The sequence below is a fragment of the Mauremys reevesii genome, linkage group 17, assembly GCF_016161935.1.
Source record: "Mauremys reevesii isolate NIE-2019 linkage group 17, ASM1616193v1, whole genome shotgun sequence".
NCBI lineage: Eukaryota > Metazoa > Chordata > Testudines > Geoemydidae > Mauremys > Mauremys reevesii.
The window spans coordinates 9,914,665-9,933,889 of record NC_052639.1 but is presented as its reverse complement, the minus strand read 5'-3'; the positions used below and the strand labels follow the sequence as shown (position 1 = coordinate 9,933,889).

Sequence of the window (19,225 nt, the reverse complement as noted above, 5' to 3'; positions counted from 1 at the left end):
TACCATATGGGCATAATTTTCCATGTACTTACATTACCCCTTAACTATGACTTGGACACACCTCTCGCAGTGAGTAGGAGTATCAATAATTTACAAGCTTTCAGTAGAGATCTCACTGCTATGCTTCCTGGATAAATATCATAAAAGCAGTGTATAAGCTGTGAGGAGTTTGTCAGGTCTGAGACAGGAGTTGCTTGTAAAGAACTGTGACCCCCTTTGCCAATTGGCACCAATGAGCTTTTGTCACAGATGCACTGAGCTATACCGTCACCCCCTGATAGAACAGAAAGGCCAGCACAAAAAAACAGAGAGAGGAACAATAAGATACTAAAATGACAATGGCTGGAACTCTCCATTTCTCTCAGTCTTTGCATTCATGGGCACTAAGGCTGTAGCTACAGTTGAGGAACCAGGTGAGCGGACAGCTGGCTCCCCCTCCATACAGTAACTTTCTCACACATAGGAGATGGGTCAAATTTGGAATTGATGATAAGGCTGTGTCTACAATTCAAACACTGGAAATATTCTTCTGACAACCTAACACTGTCTACACTGGGGCTCAGGTCACATTAACTACTTCTCTCAGTGGAGAGGACTTTTCACACCCCTGATAGATGTGCTCTGCCAACACAGCTTTTCAACATCGACCAGCCTTTAGCTGGCTTATTGACCTGAAGGCAATGGATTTCAGTCTTTCTTTCTATTGTTGGTTGATGATTGCAGATGTCCTTCCTGCTGTACACATCGTGAGACAGATGTCAGGGCTGTCCTTTGCAAATTAGAGAAGTGGGAAGACAGTGACCCTTACAGTCTAAGTTGGTAAAAATTTATACAACTTGTCACCTCGAATAGCTTTCCTTTTAATAGAAATTGACTTAGAAACTAAACAAAATAAATTCTATTTGAAAACACAAAATATTAAAATGTATACTGGGCCAATATTCTCTTATACACACTTTCTCTCACACATTCTCCCACCCCAACCGTTGGAGTGAGGTTTTCCACCAGAACTCCTTACACTACAGGGGGTAAATTAAATCAAATTAACTTTTCAAGATTAGCCACCATTTCCTGTACGACTAACAAAACAAAACAAAAACAACTTTCAGTTTTCCAAAATACTTCAGATTATCACACATTTAGTCTCTTCTTCTTTAACCAATAACTTCACCAATAATCTCATGTTAATAGATGATAAAAACATATTCAAAGATCACAAATTCTTATCATATATGTTAGTTTTCTTCTAATGCCCATTGCCAACAACTGAACCTTGGCTCAAGATGTGGTTTGTCCCAACCACTTCTGTGAGTTCAGATATCTCAGGATCTTCTGCTGTATGTGTTGGTGGAAGGGTCTCCTATGTGGGAATCTTTGCATCATGAGGAAAAATACCTCTCGTGTCACACTTTTAATCTTTCGAAGTGAGAGAAGATAGAGAAGTGATGTAAATGCATAAAACACAAGAGAGAACTGTCTGGTCTACACTAAAGACATTTATCGGTTAACTATATTACTCCGATGTGTGAAAAATCCACACCACTGAGCAATGTAGTTACACAGCCCTAACCCCCTGTGTAGATGGCTATACATCAGCAGCAGAACTTCTCCTGCCAAAGAGCCACTGCCGCTTGCGAGGTTGGACTAATCAAGTCCGATGAGAGAAATCTCTCCCATGGGCTGAAAGAGTCTGTAATAGCAGCGCTACAGCAGCGCAGCTACATTGGTGCAGCTGCACCAACATCAGCTTTATTGTGTAGCCATAGCATCAGACACAAAACCATAGAATCAGAACTCAACATGCGAGTATCCGGAAGTCTGAAATTGGAGCCTGATACATTCATTGCCTCATTGGTTACCATCATTTCTACAGCCTTGAAGTCCTTGTTACCCAATCAGGCAGCCAGTTTGGGATCCACGGGGAAGGAATGTCGCTGAAGCTCTCTCTCTTTGGATCCAAATGGTAAAGGATGATTGTTCTCAATGTAACCTGGCATCCTTTGGAACTGTAATCAGTGACACTGAACTAGGAAATGGAGTTGTACAAACAATTTTCCTTGGGTCACTGGTCACCATAGCTTCCTTTACTGTGGTGGAAACGAAGAACTGGGTGTGGACTCTTTCAGCCCCAGCTCTTTCCAAATCCTTGGTCTTGGTTAGGGTAAATTTACACTTCTCCGAAGTAGAATCCTTTACAAAACCACTCCAAATCTCAGCAGTGTTAGTGAGGCTTACCAAAACATGCCCAGCTTTTCTTTAATTTGGTGGCACAGTTCCAGGCAAGGGACTGGATACAGGGCTGGATCACAATCTTCATTAGTGACCAGAGTTGGAGTTTCTATTCAAAAATAGCTATTTTTCTGCAGCTATTAGATTTCCAAAACTGATTTGATTCGATATACATTTTTAGCACCTACAAAGGATAATTTCAACAAAACTCCACTTCTATTTCCTCAACATCTGCATCATGAAGGGCAGCATCTCCGATACAATAAGATTAGCTAGGAAAGAACTTCTGTAGGGCCTGGGTTACAAAGGCTTTGGAACCAAATACATGGGCATTGTGCCTAGTTCAAAAATCACTTAGCATGGAATTTTCTCCCCAGAACATCTGGGACAATATTGACTTAAACAATTGAACTACACTGTGATCATATGCACTTCCTTCAGTTAGTTGGGGTTCTGCTGTTGTTCACCATTTCTGAGTAGAGATTTTAAATCACTGCTGTTTCTTTGTTAGCCTGTCCAGTAAATTGGAGAGTTCTCTAATGCTGACAGAACTGCACTTCAACCTTTCTCCATGACATTGTGCAGGGATGGGGAAAAAGCAAAGCTGAAGTGAGAAATGATGACTTTAGCAAATAGTCATTTGTCTTAAATTCTCCAATAAATCTGCGCTACATCCTATCAAACTGAACTACTATCAATTGAGTGACCAAACAGCCTTCAGGAAAGATAGAAACCCACATCGCAGAGAGCTAGAATACATGGCAATGAAAGTGTGAAGTGAAATTCCAGAGCAGGTTACATCTGATTATTCAGAATCAGGACAAGAGATTCTCCATCACATTCTCCTCTGATCCATTCAAACATACTTCACTCAGCACTGTCTCAATAGCCAGTTATGTTATTTACAAAATTTTTAGTATCCAAGCATTGCTATAATTTGGGACAAAACCACTCACACCTTGCCAGAAGTGGCTTTACCAATAGATGGAACCTGCGATTTAAACTCCCAATGATCACACTGTGTTTGGGATCCATTTGAATTCCCCTTCCAGGTCTTTAACACTTTCATCTCCAGTCATAGCAACTCTGATATAGGATTAAAGAAGTCAAAGCATCATCTCCAAGCACAGACAACTGAGAACTCTTCCTCACAGGACACTTTGAGAAGTGGATGGATAGAATGTGATGATGATAACCTCTGCATGGCTCAGACAAAGGTAACAGTTCTGCAGTGATTGGGAAGGAGGAATCTCTGAGTCTCCACATCTTCTTCCAGTGTCAGAGGCTGAAATTACGCCTTTTTTCCTGCCCCTGCTCCTCTTCATTTAAATATAATTTGAAAAATTCCCATTATATCTGCTCTTCAGCACAACCCAGAGCAACCTGAGAACAAGTGGCAATGATACAATCTGTATCACTGGTGACTAACAATAACTTTGAAATAGGAAGAATAGTATGAATGTGATGCTCCCTGGTTCCTGATAGGAAGGGCACACTAGAATTACTCATGGGATAATGGAGGTGATAGAAAGGACAAATGGGTCCACCTCAAAACAGGGCAAACTGCAAAAGGCAAAAATGGGCCCCTCATCTGGTCAAACTGAGGATAACCATGCTGCAAACAGTTCAAACAGCTTTAAAAGTTACTATGTGGGAATCAGGAAAACTATTAGAGAAAAAAGTATTGATAGCCCTAGAGATGTTTATATTGTTGATCTTCCTTGCAGATTCTCTGATGACTAACATGGGCTAAGTGCCCACAGAAGGTTTTCCCACTCACTGCATTCATAGGGCCTCTCCCTGTGTGGATTCTCTGATGTCTAATAAGGTCTGAGCTGCGATTGAATTTTCCCCACATTCACTGCATTCATAGGGCCTCTTCCTGTGTGGATTCTCTGATGCCTAATAAGGTGTGAACTGTGACTGAAGGTTTTCCCACACTCACTGCATTCATAGGGCCTCTCCCCTGTGTGGATTCTCTGAGGGGGAAGAAGGTTTGATCTGCGATTGAATTTTCCCCCACACTCACTGCATTCATAGGGCCTCTCCCCTGTGTGGATTCTCTGATGGTGAGTAAGGGCTGAGCTGAAAGTGAAGCATTTTCAACAATCACTTCATTCATAGGGCCTCTTCCTGTGTGGATTCTCTGATGTTGATAAAGGCCTGAGCTGCTAGTGAAGCATTTTCCACCTCACTGCATTCATAGGGCCTCGCCCCTGGGTGGATTCTCTGATGTTGATAAAGGCCTGAGCTGCTAGTGAAGCATTTTCCACACTCACTGCATTCATAGGGCCTCTTCCCTGTGTGGATTCTCTGATGGGCAAGAAGGTTTGAGCTGTTAGTGAAGTTTTTGCCACATTCACTGCATTCATAGGGCCTCTCCCCTGTGTGGATTCTCTGATGTCTAATAAGGTCTGATCTGCTAGTGAAGCATTTTCCACACTCACTGCATTCATAGGGCCGCTACCCTGTGTGGATTCTCTGATGTTGAGAAAGGGCTGAGCTGCTAGTGAAGCATTTTCCACATTCACTGCATTCATAGGGCCTCTCCCCTGTGTGGATTCTCTGATGTTTAGAAAGGGCTGAGCTGCTAGTGAAGCAATTTCCACACTCACTGCATTCATAGGGCCTCTCCCCTGTGTGGATTCTCTGATGAGTAAGAAGGTTTGAGCTGCAATTGAAGGTTTTCCCACACTCACTGCATTCATAGGGCCTCTCCCCTGTGTGGATTCTCTGATGTTTAGAAAGGGCTGAGCTGCTAGTGAAGCATTTTCCACACTCACTGCATTCATAGGGCCTCTCCCCTGTGTGGATTCTCTGATGTTTAGAAAGGGCTGAGCTGCTAGTGAAGCATTTTCCACACTCACTGCATTCATAGGGCCTCTCCCCTGTGTGGATTCTCTGATGAGTAAGAAGGTTTGAGCTGCAATTGAAGGTTTTCCCACACTCACTGCATTCATAGGGCCTCTCCCCTGTGTGGATTCTCTGATGGGTAAGAAGGTCTGAGCTGCGATTGAATTTTCCCCCACACTCACTGCATTCATAGGGCCTCTTCCCTGTGTGGATTCTCTGATGCCTAATAAGGTGTGAACTGTGACTGAAGGTTTTCCCACACTCACTGCATTCATAGGGCCTCTCCCCTGTGTGGATTCTCTGATGTTGAGAAAGGGCTGAGCTGCTAGGGAAGCATTTTCCACACTCACTGCATTCATAGGGCCTCTTCCCTGTGTGGATTCTGTGATGCTTTATAAGGATGGAGTAATCACATACGTTTTCCCCAAACTCACTGCATGTATTTTTTCTCTTTCTGCTGAGGATTTCCTGTTGTGTTGTGGTTTCCTTGAGGTCCTTCTGAGTTTCCTGACAGGAAATACATTTACCCACTTTCTCCCCTGGCTGCTTTCCCTGCTCTCCTTCTGGTCTGTGCTGAATGTCATGGGATTTTTCCTGCTTATGACTCCAGGACACATTCCTTTTCGATCTTTGTGATAATGCTCTGTGTTTATCCACTTGCTCAACATTTTCCTGCTGAGAATTCTGCTCCTCTTTCTCACAAACCCTTGCGTCACCTGCTGTGATAGAGACAGAAACCTCAAACAGGGATGGAAAGGGGAAGGCCAAACCAATACAAGTACTGGAGAGAAGTCAAATAAAATCAGGAACTGATCTCCCTCAAGTTCTTCCCCAAACAGGAGAGAGAAGGGGATCAATTCAGGCTTCATCCCATCCAAATTCACAGGGGAAGGAGGAAACTACTGCCTGGTGTCTGCTAGGGTCTACAGGAAGCCATGGTAACCCCTTGGGGCAGCCCTGGGCTCTGTTAATACAAATTCTACCAGACTCAGGTAACAGACAGACCTCAGGAAAGTGCTGGGGACTGGCAAGAAAGTGACTCTGCACAAACAGCCCCTCGTCATTTCTCCTCCCATTAGCAATTGCCAGAAGCAAATCCAGCCATGGGAGAGCAAAGTCCCAGGAATGGGACTGTCCCAGCCAGAGGAGCAGGGAGAGAGGACAGGGAAGGAGAGACTGAAAGGGGCAGTGGGAGAAATGAGTGGGCGGGAAGAGATTTCCAGCTCTCTAGTCCACCCAGACACATGTATTGCAGCATCCTGGGCAGAACCACTTTCCAGTGAACAAGCAAAGGATTAGTCAGAGGAAAAGCCAGTTCCTGACTCTATATTCCCCTGCTGGGGTGTGACTGCACGGGGTCAGTGTCTGAGGGAATCCCCACAGTGACTCCTTTGGTTCTGCTCTTTTCTAGCCTTGTGTTCAGAGACTTTGTTATGGGATGGAGGGAGGGAGGAGAAGGAGAGGTTAAAAATCTCTCTGTGGGTTTAGCCCGGCAGGAGGGCCAGCTCCACGCTGTAATAAAGAGATTGAGCATTTTCCCAGGATGGCAGAATCTAGGATGTCTGCCTGCAGGAAAGGGCCTGGGAATTGTCCTGTAAATTAACTAAAGCCTGTTCTGTAACCCCCACAACTGCCCTTCTCACCCTCCCAGGCTGCAGAATGACGTCCAAGTTTCATTCCAGCTCATCCCATCCTGCCATGGGACAGGGGAGAGAAATGGCTGCAGAGGAGCCTGTTCAGGTAGGGATTGTCGCGGGGTTGCTGGTGGGTTCCTGCAGGAGGGAGAGGGACAGCGACAGCAAATACACTGGAGATGGGAAGATTTGCACAGTCTGGTTTGGAGCAGGGCAGGAAATGCACAAGGTGGGAAGGGAGGAGGACAGCTTGTGACAAACCTGCTGGGGAGTTTAATGAATGGCCCAGATTCTAGTAACAGACCCATGAGATTAGGAGGTGGAAATACCCTAATTTGTGAAACAGAAAATAACCCTCCTACATGGGGCTAGGAAAACTGACCAGACTCCCAGTGCTGGAGCCTGACCTGACTAACCAGCGGCTACTGTGAGATATGAAGGGGGCACCCACAAGTGAGGTTTAGGGGAGATTCCCCTCCTTTCATATCCAGCTCCTCACAATGAGGAGAGTGTTGGGCTTCCTACGAGGGAGCTCTCCCTGGTCCCTGCTAGGGGCTCCATCTCCTGTATCGGTCTGTGGCTAGTAGGCATGTGATGGATCTGCTGGGAGAGACAAGGGGCTCTGTATTCATCCCCTTAACCTGGTGTTTCCAGGATGCTCTGAGTGGGGTGGAGGTGGGATTCTGACTGTGATCCGCCCAGAGCTTGCATTTGATTGGCTTCTCTCCCCCACAAATAGTGGGAGTGGGGCATCAGGTACTGAGTGTTAGACCCTTGCTCTTTCAGGGGCCAGTGACCTTTGAGGAGGTGGTTGTGTATTTCTCCAGGGAAGAGTGGGCTCTGCTGGACCCTGCTCAGAGAGCCCTCTACAGAGACGTCATGCAGGAGAACTATGAGAATGTGACCTCGCTGGGTAAGGATTCCTGTCCCCTCAGTTCTTGGAAGGGGAAATGAAGAGATACGGTTCATGCCAGCCCCACAATGCTACCTCTGCTCTGCCCTGTCTCTGCATCACCCCAATATGCCAGTGACCCACCATACATTGCTGTATCAGTTTGTGATCGGTTACTTCTTAACTGGTGTAAACATTCCAGTGCACCTTGGAGAGGGTCAGCCTGTCCTTTTGTTCTGATTTAATCAATTGTCCTCAGGGGTGCCAGCCTTGACCTCAGGGTCATCAATCTGCCCTTCATTATGGATGCGCGTTGTTGATTCTTTGATGTCCTTTAAGTCTCTTGACTCCTTCTTCCTTGACTCTGGCTATAACAATGGCCTTTACACCTTCTCTTTTCCTGATGCATACATCCTCATTCCACACAAACCCACTGAGAATACAAACAGTAGTGTTTTATATCGAGCAAAAAAGCATTGCAAATGAAACCTTGCCTTCAATGTTTCTCTAATCTACTTAACATAGACACAATAGAGAATCCTGTCTCTTATTTACTAAACCTTAAAACAAAGACATGTAGATTTAACTAGAGTGCCTAATTTGTAATACATAGAGGAAACCATAGTAGACAGTGTAACTTATCCTAAAACAAAGGTGACCATAATCAGTCTGTAGGTTTGTTCTGGTCTGTCATTCCTTTCTGCTATTCAAACAGGGTGGCTGACAGGATGAAATCAAATCATACATTAAATTCTCCCAGTACATTATAAAATCCAGCTCCTACAGCCGTATTCGAGATGTGGGCGTACCATAGATTTGTATACAGGCAATATGATATTTTCTGTCTTTTCTATCCCTTGCTTAATGATTCCCAGCATTCCGTTCGCTTTTTGACTGCCGCGCGTGTTGCGTGGATGTTTTCAGAGAACTATCCATGACTCCAAGATCTCTCTCTTGAGTGGAAACAGCTAATTTACACCTCATCATTTTATATGTCTAGTTGGGATTATGTTTTCCAATGGGCTGCACTATGTGCTATCCTGACATCCAGTACTGCTGAGATCCTGCATTCAGTACTGTCCCTGCCCTTCCTGTTCCCTTTCTCTGCTGAACCCCACCAGCCCATGGTTACTGTCCCCAGCTTCCCCAGGACTCTCTCATTGTCTCTGGACCTCTCCGTCAGCAAGAAGCAGTGGCAGGAGACTTGCCCTCTCTGGAGTCTTGGATTTCTGGGACATGGATTTACTTTCTCTGTGTTTTAGGGCCTCTTTGAAATTGAGTGTCTGTGACATTAACCACAGTGCAATCTGGAGTGTTGAACAGCTGTGTCCCCTCAGTTCCCCAGGCTGGGGTGACTTTTACTCCGTTTTACTGTGAGCAGCCACTCCTGGGCAGTTAACACACAGTCTCCAGCATGTAACTCGCTCCCAGCTACACAGTATTTAGTGCTGCTAGTCAGCGACTCAGGAGTTACAGTGCAGCACAGGAAAACCCCAGAAAAGTCTCTGTTCCCAGACTTCCTCCAGAAATGTGCATCTTTCCTGTCCAGCACACTACTAGGCAAGGCAAGCTCATATGACGTCTGTCATTTCATCAGTGGAAACTGACATGCACCAGCCTTGTTATCCCATGTAGATGGTGGACTCATCCCTGCGGCACCCCTGCTGCTGACTTCTGGGAATTAGCTCATTCCAGCTCCCGTGCACCCTCTGCAGGCTGGTGATCCGCCTGTCCTCTGGCCCCCATGTCCCTCCCTGGACCTGGTGCCTTTTACCTGGGGTGCTGCCCTCTGGCAGTAACCCCTCAGTCTTAGGTCTCCCCTCCCCAGGAAATTCCCATCCTCTATGTTTATGTATTGGACTGTAATATAAAATCCAATCAAACAGTCCCCCTTTTCCCTCTAGTTATTCAATAGCTGCCCAGCCCAGGTGATGACTTTCTGCAGCTGGTACTAGCCCTTGGGGCAGCCTGAGCCCCGTTAATACAAATTCTACCAGAGTCCAGGTAACTGAAAGACCTCTGAGAAAGTGCTGGGGACTGGCAAGAAAGTGACTCTACACAAACAGCCTCTCCTCCCATTAGCAATTGCTAGGAGCAAATCCAGCCGTGGGAGAGCAAAGCCCCCAGAAATGGGACTGTCCCAGCCCGAGGGGCAGGGAGAGTGGACAGGGAAGGAGAGACTGAAAGGGGCAGTGGGAGAAATGAGTGGGGGGAGAGATTTCCAGCTCTCTAGTCCACCCAGACACATGTATTGCAGCATCCCTGGGCAGAACCACTTTCCAGTGAACAAGAAAAGGATCAGACAGAGGAAAAGCTGGTTCTTGACTCCATATTCCCCCTGCTGGGGTGTGACTGCCGAGGGTCAGTGTCGAGGAATCCCCACAGTGACTCCTTTAGTTCTGCTCTTTTCCAGCCTTGTGTTCCAGAGACTTTGTTATCAATTGGGGAGGGAGAAGGAAGGTTAAAAATCTCTCTCTGGGCTTAGCCTGGCAGGAGGGACCAGCTCCACACTGTAATAAAGAGATTGAGCATTTTCCCAGGATGGCAGAATCTAGGATGTCTGTCTGCAGGGAAAGGGCCTTGGAGAATCGTCCTGTGAAATTAACTAAAGCCTGTTCTGTAACCCCCACAACTGCCCTTCTCACCCTCCCAGGCTGCAGAATGACGTCCATGTTTCACTCCAGCTCATCCCATCCTGCCAAGGGACAGGGAAGAGAAATGGCTGCAGAGGAGCCTGTTCAGGTAGGGATTGTCGGGGGGGTTGCTGGTGGGTTCCTGCAGGAGGGAGAGGGACAGCAAATACATCGGAGATGGGAAGATTTGCACAGTCTGGTTTGGAGCCGGGCAGGAAATGCACAAGGTGGGGAAGGGAGGAGGACAGCTTGTGACATTCCTGCTGGGGGGAGTTTAATGAATGCCCCAGATTCTAGGAACAGACCCATGAGATTAGGAGGTGGAAATACCCTAATTTGTGAAACAGAAAATAACCCTCCTACATGGGGCTAGGAAAACTGACCAGACTCCCAGTGCTGGAGCCTGACCTGACTAACTAGTGGCTGCTGTGAGATGAAGGGGCACCCACTAGTGAGGTTTAGGGGAGATTCCCCTCCTTTCGTATCCAGCTCTGCACAATGAGGAGGGTGTTGGGCTTCCTACCGGAGATCTCTCCCTGGTCCCTGCTAGGGGCTCCATCTCCTGTATCGGTCTGTGGCTAGTAGGAGTGTGATGGATCTGCTGGGAGAGAAAAGGGACTCTCTATTCGTCCTTAATCTGGTGTTTCCAGGATGCTCTGAGTGGGGTGGAGGTGGGACTCTGACTGTGATCCACCCAAAGCTTGCATTTGATTGGCTTCTCTCCCCCACAAATAGTGGGGCTGTGAGTGGGGCAGCAGGTACTGAGTGTTGGATTCTTGCTCTTTCAGATGCCAGTGACCTTTGAGGAGGTGGCTGTGTATTTCACCAGGGAAGAGTGGGCTTTGCTGGATTCTGCTCAGAGAGCCCTCTACAGAGACGTCATGCAGGAGAACTATGAGACTGTGACCTCGCTGGGTAAGGATTCCTGTCCCCTCAGTTCTTGGAAGGGGAAATGAAGAGATATGGTTCACGCCAGCCCCACAATGCCACCTCTGCTCTGTCCTGTCTCTGCATCACCCCAATATGCCAGTGACCCACACACTGCCACAGACACTCCCCTGCTGCAGAACACAGGAACAGTATTGCACAGTGTCAAATATCTCCTGTTTGCATAAGTAAACTTCTTTGAGATGGGGCAACCACATCTGCATGCAGTGTTATGCTCCTACAAAGCACACGGGATCTTTATAGAGGAAGGTAAATACACAGCATTTATTGAGAATATAACAGTTACCATATGCTTTTTACACACACACACACACACACACACACACACACACACACACACACACACACACACACACTCTCTCTCTCTCTCTCTCTCTCTCTTCATAGTTACTGGTCTGTTGTAGATGAAGTCAATCTAATGGCCAATTACACTGAGCACGAGTGTGGGGCTGGGCTCTTGTCGGTCGCAATCCAATGCTCCGGGAGTGTGGCAAGATGAACCCAAGTCCATGGCCAAGCACCCTGGTTCTTATAGGGTTTTCCTTTGTTGAAGTCTATGGATTTTGCTGTATCAGTTTGTGATCGGTTACTTCTTAACTGGTGTAAACATTCCAGTGCACCTCCGAGAGGGTCAGCCTGTCCTTTGTTCTGATTTAATCAATTGTCCTCAGGGGTGCCAGCCTTGACCTCAGGGTCATCAATCTGCCCTTCGTTATGGATGCGCGTTGTTGATTCTTTGATGTCCTTTAAGTCTCTTGACTCCTTCTTCCTTGACTCTGGCTATAACAATGGCCTTTACACCTTCTCTTTTCCTGATGCATACATCCTCATTCACACAAACCCACTGAGAATACAAACAGTAGTGTTTTATATCGAGCAAAAAGGCATTGCAAATGAAACCGTGCCTTCAATGTTTCTCTAATCTACTTAACATAGACACAATAGTGAATCCTGTCTCTTACTTACTAAACCTTAAAACAAAGACATGTATATTTAACTAGAGTGCCTAATTTGTAATACATAGAGGAACCATAGTAGACAGTGTAACTTATCCTAAAACAAAGGTGACCATAATCAGTCAGAAGGATTGTTCTGGTCTGTCATTCCTTTCTGCTATTCAAACAGGGTGGCTGACAGGATGAAATCAAATCGTACATTAAATTCTCCCAGTACATTATAAAATCCAGCTCCTACAGCCGTATTCGAGATGTGGGTGCACCATAGATTATATACAGGCAATATGATATTTTCTGTCTTTTCTATCCCTTGCTTAATGATTCCCAACATTCCGTTCGCTTTTTGACTGCCGCTGCGTTGAGTGGATGTTTTCAGAGAACTATCCATGACTCCAAGATCTCTCTCTTGAGTGGAAACGGCTAATTTACACCTCATCATTTTGTATGTCTAGTTGGGATTATGTTTTCCAATGAGCTGCACTATGTGCTATCCTGACATCTAGTACTGCTGACATCCTGCATTCAGTAATATCCCTGCCCTTCCTGTTCCCTTTCTTCACTGAACCCCACCAGCCCATGCTTCCTGTTCCCAGCTTCCCCAGGACTCTCTCATTGTCTCTGGACCTCTCCGTCAGCAAGAAGCAGTGGCAGGGAGACTTGCCCTCTCTCTGGAGTCTTGGATTTCTGGGACATGGATTTACTTTCTCTGTGTTTTGGGAGCCTCTTTGAAATGAGTGTCTGTGACATTAACTAAAGTGCAATCTGGAGTGTTGAACAGCTGTGTCCCCTCAGTTTCCCAAGCTGGGGTGACTTTTACTCCGTTTTACTGTGAGCAGCCGCTCCTGGGCAGTTATCACACAGTCTCCAGCATGTAACTCGCTCCCAGCTACAGTATTGAGTGCTGCTAGTCAGCGACTCATGAGTTACAGTGCAGCACAGGAAAACCCCAGAAAAGTCTCTGTTCCAAGACTTCCCCAGAAATGTGCATCTTTCCCTGTCAGCACACTACTGAACAAGGCAAGCTCATATGACGTCTGTCATTTCATCAGTGGAAAATGTCATGCACCAGCCTTGTTATCCCATGTAGATGAGTGGACTCACCCTGCGGCACCCCTGCTGCTGACTTCTGGGAATTAGCTCATTCCAGCTCCGGCGCACCCTCTGCAGGCCAGTGATCCGCCTGTCTTCTGGCCCCCATGTCCTCCCTGGACCTGGTGCCCCTTTTACCTGGGGTGCTGCCCTCTGGCAGTAACCCCTCAGTCTTGGGGTCTCCCTCCCCAGGAACTCCACCCACTATTCCCGCCTCGGCTCAGTATAAGGCCAGTCATCGTCTGCCCCACACCCTGGGGCAGGCTGCAGTATCAGCCACTCATCACTGGCAGGAGGTTTGGACCTGCTGCCTTTGCCTACCGCTGGGCTGCCCTCTGCAACCCCAGTACCTATTGCCTTCTGCTCGGCCTCGGCGTGGGGCTTTCCAGGCTGGAGCTCCCCAGCTCCTCTGCCTTTCCCCAGCCCTGCTTCACTCAGGTACCCTGTGTCCCGCTCCCTGCAGCTGGGCCCATCTCCCTCTACAAACAGAGAGAGACTCTATCTGCCCCTGGCTTCTGTGCCTTTATAGGGCAGCTGAGTCTGTTTGGGGCGTGGCCCCAGCTGCAACCACTTCCCAATCAGCCCAGCCTAAAGCTGCTTTCTCCAGCCACAGCCCCTCCCAGGGCTGTTTTAACCCTTCAGAGCAGGAGCGGACGTCCACCCCGCTACATCCCAAATGCAGTTTCCAACACACTTTAATCCAAACACGCTAGTTGGATAAAACAATAAAACAAGATTGTTAATTACCAAAAAAAAAAGATTTTAAGTGACTACAGGTAACAAGTCATAAAAGTCAGAATTGTTTACAAAAGAAATGCAAGATAAACCACAAATAAATTTGTTAGTCTCTAAGGTGCCACAAGTACTCCTGTTCTTTTTACAAACTAACGTGTAAGTCAGGGGTGGGTAAACTACGGCCCGCAGGCCATCGGCCCTGAGCTCCCGGCCGAGGCTCCCCGTCCCCTCCTCTCCCCTGCTGTCCCCTCGCCCCCGCTGTCCCCCTGCAGCCTCAACATGCCGCACCCTCAGCGCTCTGGCCCACCGCTCCTGGGCAGTGCTGCAGCGGTGGGGCTGCGAGCTCCTACTGTTCTGGCGGCATGGTAGGGGGCTGGTCTGCGCGCTCCTGAGGACCCCGTGTCTAGCTGCAGCAGGCGTGGCTGTGGTAAGGGGCCAGAGCCAGGGGTTGGATAAGGGCAGAGAGCCCTGGGGGCAGTCGGGGACAGGGAGCAGGGACAGTTGGGCGGGCGGTCAGGGGATGGAGAACTGGGGTTGGATAGGCGTAGAGTCCCGGGGTCTGTCAGGGGCGGGGTGTGGATATGGGTTCATATCCAGGACCCCACCCCTACCCAACCCGCTGCTACCTGTCCCTTGACTGCCTGACCTCTATCCACCCCCTGCCCACTGGCAGACCCTTGGGACTCCCCCACCTATCCAGCCCCCGACCCCCCCGAACATCCGCACCAACCAACTGTCCCCTGACTGCCCCTGGGACTCCTGCCCCTTATCCAACGCCCCCACCTCCTTACCATGCCGCTCAGGCAGCGTGTCTGGCAGCCACGTGGACACGCAGAGCCAGACACATTGCCCTGCAGGAGCGCACAGCCCGCCCACCCCGGGGCGCTGCCCGCGCGGTGGTGTGGCTGCGGGAGGGCTAACCTCCCAGCCAGGAGCTCAGGGACCAGGCAGGACGGTCCTGTGGGCTGGATGTGGCCGTGGGCCATAATTTGCCATCCCTGATCAAGGGCATAAACCTATTGAGTCAGCAAGACATGCAGGGGTATGTATGTGTGCTGAGACTTCCGAGGCTTTTCCATGCCCTGTGCTGTGAAGCTTGTGTTTGGGACACAGGAAGTACAAGCCACATGGCAAAGGGAATATAAAGGGCAGCTGCATCATCTCATTTGTCTTCAATCCCTCTTCCTACCTCTGGAGCAACTTCTCTACAAATTGAAGCCTGGAACCAAGGACTGAAAGACCCATCGAACTTGTGGATGTGTTCCAGACGGACTTTCAAGCCAGCAGCTCAACAATACTGCTAATAACCTGATATATAGATTTTGGAATGCATCTCACTGCTTTCCCATTTAACAACTTTTTTTGTGTCGTGTCTGTCTTGTCTTTCCATGCTAAAGGATTGGCTGGCAGTGTAGTCTTTGGGTAGATCCAAACCTATAGTGATCTTGTAATGTGGTTGACCTTTAGGGTCAGAAAACATTTTGTATATGAGCAGAGTTTTAAAATAACCTCTCACTGTACTGGACCTAGGTGCTGATTGGAAGTCGGAGAACTGGAATGCAATAAAGGGGCCGTGTGATTTCTTTTTCAGCTTCTCGATAACCGTGTGTGGGATCAGAAGCACAGTTTGTGACTGGTCGGTGAGTTTAACTTCAGTGTTAACCACCAGTTTTGGGAGCATCTGCTCTCCCTTTTTCATCCTGCCTGACCCTGGCATTTTCAGTGTGGACTGCCCCAGGCACACCGTCACACTAAGCACTGAAGTTAAATTAATAGAATGTTTTTATGACAAAGTTATGAAATCAAGTGACCTCCTTTGTTTTCTTTCATCTGAGCAGGGTTTCAATTTCCCAACCTGATGTGATCTCCCAGCTGGAACAAGGGAAGAGCCATGGGTCTCAGACCTCCAGGGTTCAGAGGAAAGAGAGACCCTGAGAGCTCCCGCACAGGTGAGAAATATTAAACCAACTCAGAATCTGTAAGTGCCTGAAGAAACATCTGGGATGCCCTACAATGCCCTTGGAAGGTCTCTCAGTTCAGTATTGTCCCTAGCAGGGTCGTATCCTGAGGTAAATTAGATATGAAGGGGCACCCACCAGTGAGGTTAGGGAGATTCCTCCCTTCATATCCAGCTCCTCACAATGAGGAGAGTGTTGGGCTTCCTACCACCGAACTCTCCCTGGTCCTGCTAGAAGCTCCATCTGTATCAGTCTTTGGCTAGTAGGTGTGTGATGGATCTGCTGGGAGAGACAAGGGCTCTTGCTTCATCCCCTCACCTGGTGTTTCAGGATTCTCTGAGTGGGGTGGGGTGGGACTCTGTTGACTATCATCCACAGAGCTTCCATTTGATTGAAAGTGTGAGTGGTGCAGCAGGTACTGAGTGCTGGACCCTTGCTCTTTCAGGGCCATTGACCTTCGAGGAGGTGGCTGTGTATTTCACCAGGGAAGAGGGCTCTGCTGGACCCCACTCAGAAAGCCCTCTACAGAGACGTCATGCAGGAGAACTCTGAGAATGTGACCTCATTGGGTAAGGATTCCCATCCCCTCAGTTCTTGGAAGGGAAATGAAGAGAGATGGTTCATGCCACCCCCAATGACATCCCTACTCTGCCTGTTTCTGCATCACTGCAATATGCCAGATGACACACACACTGCCACAGACCGTCCCCTGCTGCAGAACACTTTGGGAACAGCACACAGGAGCCGTGTCGCACAGTGTCAAATATCTCCTGTTTGCTCAAGTAAAACTGGGGTTTAGGTCAGCATAACGTAAGAACATAAGAATGTCATGCTGGGTCAGAGCAAAGGTCCATCTGGCCCAGTATCCTGTCCATGGCACTGGCCAACTCGAGGTGCCCTGGGTGAGTGGGCAACAGGCAATCACCAAGTGATCTCTCCCCTGCCATCCATCACCCTCCTCTGACAGACGGAGGCTAGGGACACCATTCCCTTACCCGTCTGGCTAATAGCTATTAATGGAGTTAACCTCCATGAATTTATCAGTTCTCTTTTAAACCCTGTTATAGTCCTAGCCTTCACAACCTCCTCAGGCAAGGTTCCACAGGTTGACTGTGTGTTGTGTGAAGAAATACTTCCTTTTGTTTGTTCTAAACCTGCTGCCTATTAATTTCATTTGGTGATTCCTAGTCCTTGTGTTATGAGGCATAAATAACACTTATTCACTTTCTCCACACCAGTCATGACATATAGACCTCTCTCATATCCCCCCTTTGTCTCTTTTCCAAGCTGAAAAGTCCCAGTCTTTTAATCTCGCCTCATACAGAAGTTGTTCCATATCCTAATCATGTTTTTGTCCTTTTCTGAACATTTTCTAATTCCAATCTATCTTCTTTGAGATGGGGAGACCACAGCTGCATGCAGTATTCAAGATGTGGGCATACCATGGGTTCATAGAGAAGTGATATGATATTTTCTGTCTTATTATCTATCCCTGTCTTAATGATTCCCAACTTTTTGTTTGCTTTTTGACAGCCACTGCACGTTGAGTGGATGTGTTCAGAGAACTATCCACAGTGACTCCGAAATCTCTCTTGAGTGGAAACAGATAATTTAGACCACACCATTTTATATGTCTGGTTGGGATTATGTTTTCCAATGGGCTGCACTATGTGCTATCCTGACATCCAGTACTGCTGAGATCCTGCATTCAGTGATCTCCCTGCCCTTCCTGTTCCCTTTCTCCACTGAACCCCACCAGCCCATGGTTACTGTTCCCAGCTTCCCCAGGACTCTCTCATTGTCTCTGGACCTCTCCGTCAGCAAGAAGCAGTGGCAGGGAGACTTGCCCTCTCTCTGGAGTCTTGGATTTCTGGGACATGGATTTACTTTCTCTGTGTTTTGGGAGCCTCTTTGAAATTGAGTGTCTGTGACATTAACCACAGTGCAATCTGGAGTGTTGAACAGCTGTGTCCCCTCAGTTTCCCAGGCTGGGGTGCCTTTTACACTGCTCTACTGTGAGAGCAGCCACTCCTGGGCAGGTAACACACAGTCTCCAGTATGTAACTCGCTCCCAGCTACACAGTATTCAGTGCTGCTAGTCAGTGACTCACGAATTACAGTACCCCATTGGAGAACCCCAGAACATTCTCTGTTCCCAGACTTCCCCCAGAAATGTGCATCTTGTCCTGTCCAGCACACTACAGAACAACGCAAGCTCATATGAAGTCTGTTATTTCATCAGTGGAAAATGACACGTGCCAACCTTGTCATTCCAAATGGAGTTTCCAACACACTTGAATCCAAACACACTGGTTAGGTAAAACAATAAAACAAAATTGTTAACTGCCGGAAAAAAATCTTTTCAGTGACTATGGGTAATGAGGCATAAAAGTCAGAATTGTTTACAAAAGAAATGCAAAGATAAAACACAAACTAACACCTAAGTTAACAAGCTAAAATGGATTCAAAGCAAATGTTCTCTCACCACGTGCTGAGACAGGCTGGTTTTCCTTTCAGCCAGGACTCCCCCTAACCTGCCCCTGCTGCCCAAGTTCAGTTCTTCAGGATTTGTCATGGGCAGAGGGAAAGGGGAGAGAGAGAGAGAGATTTTCCTCACTTCTTTTTATAATTCAGTCCTTTCTATTAGAAACAACTTCAGTTCTCAGCTGAATCATGGTGCCAGGCTGTCTTCTCGTAGATATGAGTTTCAAGTGTCCCTGTGATGGAATGTAAATGTCTTCTTCACACCTTCCCCCTGCCAGCGAATGGCTGTTTGACCAGCGGTTTGCCTTGCTGTCTCTGAGGAACTGGTCTGTGGGTGTTCCCCAGAATTGTAACTTTTTGTAATATCATACAGTAAAATCTCATAACTTTACATACAGTGTTACACATTTTAACAGGAGGATAATATTCAGTAGATTATGCAATTTCAAGTGATAGTTCACAAACCATACTGTGTACAAAATTGATCATAATTTTCCAGAAGAGTGAACATAGGATTACAGACTGACACAGGGCCTGTCTGTGTGTGTTCCCAGCAGATATGTGGCTATTTCAATCCCTCCTAAGCAGAGTGTTCTGCATCTTCAAGGACCTGGGCAGCTGGTTCTGGGAATTCACTGGTTTACTAAGTGTGACACTGTCTGGAACTGTGCGACACTTTATATTATTATTACTTTATTATTCCAATCTGATAAAATTGCAATGAATTGTGCTAGATATGCCATGTTAGGTGTCAGGGAAAATGTTATAATTTTCCAAGTATGATCATTTTGTTTGTATCACCTTTGTAGTATGA

General features: G+C 47.3%; 1 pseudogene; it reads right to left on the bottom strand.

Annotated features, from left to right (window-relative positions):
- Positions 1 to 4,127: 4,127 nt before the first annotated feature.
- LOC120384957 overlaps positions 4,128 to 19,225 on the bottom strand; it is a 394,265-nt pseudogene continuing 379,167 nt past the window's right edge.